We start from the raw sequence: 2,314 nt of genomic DNA on the forward strand, positions 1-2,314 counted from the left end.
GAAATAAGTCAGTTGGAGAAAGATAAATATCACATGATATCACTCATTTGTGGAATATAATGAGCAACATAAACTGATGAACAAAAACAGATCCAGAGTCAGAGAAGCATCGTTCAGACCGTCAAACCTCAGAGGGAAGTCAGGGGAAGGTGGGGGTAAGAGGAAGAGATCAACCAAAGGACTTGTATGCATGCATATAAGCATAACCAATGGACACAGACACTAGGGGGGTGAGGGCATGAGTGGGGAGTGGGGGTCAATGGGGAAATAAGGACACATATGTAATACCTTAATTAATAAAGAAAATAAATAAATAAATAAATAAATAAATGGAAATAACCAACAGAAAAAGTAAATGAATTAAATAATCCAATCAATAGACATAGGATAGCTGAACGAATAAGAAAACATGTCCTATATATACACTGTCTAAAGAGACTCACATCAGAGCAAATGATACACATAGACTGAAAATGCTGGGATGGAAAAAAATAATTCATGCAAATGAAAACAAAGAAAAGCTGACTTTAAAGCAAAAGCCATAACAAGAGAAAAAGAAGGAATTAGAAAATAATAAAGGAATCAATCAAAGTATAAACACCCAATAAGGAATAAAACAATAAAATCTTGGTAAACATAAGGAGAGAGACCAACAGTAATACAGTCATTTCAGGGGATTTTAACACCCACTGGAATCAGTGGATAGATCTTCCACACCAAAAAATTAACAAGGCAACACCGACCTTAAAGGACAGGCTGGACCAAGTAGATTAAACTGATATTTATAGAACATTTAATCCCAAAGTAGCAGAATATATTTTGAGGATTTTCAAGTGCACAAAAACATTCTCTAGGATAGACCACATGTTAGGACACAATACAAGTTTTAATAAATTCAAAAAGTTTGAAATCATATCAAGCATCTTCTCTGACCACAATGGTGTGAAACTAGAAATCCATTACAATTAAAAAAAAAAACCTGAAAAAGACTCTCACACATAAAGGCTAAATAACATGTTACTAAATAATGAATGGGCCAACAATGAGATCAAACAAGAAATCAAAAGTTACCTTGAGCCCTGACCAGTTTGGCTCAGTCGGTAGCGCGTCGGCCTGCAGACTGAAGGGTCCCAGGTTCGATTCCGGTCAAGGGCATGTACCTTGGTTGCGGGCACATCCCCGGTAGGGAGTGTGCAGGAGGCAGCTGATCGATGTTTCTCTCTCATAGATGTTTCTGACTCTCTGTTTCTCACCCTTCCTCTCTGTAAAAAATCAATAAAAATATATTTTTAAAAAAAGTTACCTTGAGACAAATGAAAATGAACTCAGAATAACCCAAAATCTATGTAACACAGCAAAAGTATGAGTAAGAGGGAAATTCATAGCATTAAAGACCTACCTCAAGAAGCAAGATAAATCACAAATAAACAGTTTAACCTATACCTAAAGAATTAGAAAAAGGACAACAAAGCCCAGAGTAACTAGAAGAAAGGAAATAAAGATTAGAGAAGAAATAAATTATGTAACTAAATAAACAATACAAAAGATCAATAAAACCAAGAGCTATCTCTTTGAAAAGGTAAACAACATTTCAAAAATCTTTAATTAGACTCATCAAGAAAAAAATTGAGAGGAACTAAGTAAATAAAATTGGAATTGAATAGGAGAATAACAACTGATATCACAGAAATACAAAGGATTATAAGAAAATATTATGAACAACCATATGCCAATAAATTGGACAACCTGGGTGAAATGGATAAATTCCCAGAAATATACAATCTTCCAAAACTGAATCAGGAAGAATCAGAAAATCTGAATAGAACAATTACAACTAACAAGATCAAGCAGTAATCAAGAAACTCCCAGCAGACAAATGTCCTGGACCAATGGCCTCACAGGTAAATTTTACCAAACATTCAAAAAGAACAAACACCAATCTTTCTCAAACTGTTCCAAAGAATTCAAAGAAAGGAAAGACTCCAAAGCTCATTTTATGAGGCCAGTGTTATCTTAATTCCAAAACCAAATAAAGACACTACAAAGAAATAAAATTATAGCCCAGTATCTGTGATGAACATAGATGCTAAAATCCTGAACCAGATGTCAGCAAACTGGATTTGGCAATACATTAAAAAGATTACACACCATGATCAAGTTGGATTTATCCAGGGATGAAAGTTTGGCATAATATTTGCAAATCAATAAATGTGATATACCACATAAACAAAATAAAGGACAAATATCACATGATGATATCAATAAATGCAAAAAAAGGATTTGATAAAATTCAGTACCCATTTATGATAAAAGG

The sequence above is a fragment of the Myotis brandtii genome, unplaced genomic scaffold (genome assembly GCF_000412655.1).
Source record: "Myotis brandtii unplaced genomic scaffold, ASM41265v1 scaffold502, whole genome shotgun sequence".
In the NCBI taxonomy this organism is placed as follows: domain Eukaryota; kingdom Metazoa; phylum Chordata; class Mammalia; order Chiroptera; family Vespertilionidae; genus Myotis; species Myotis brandtii.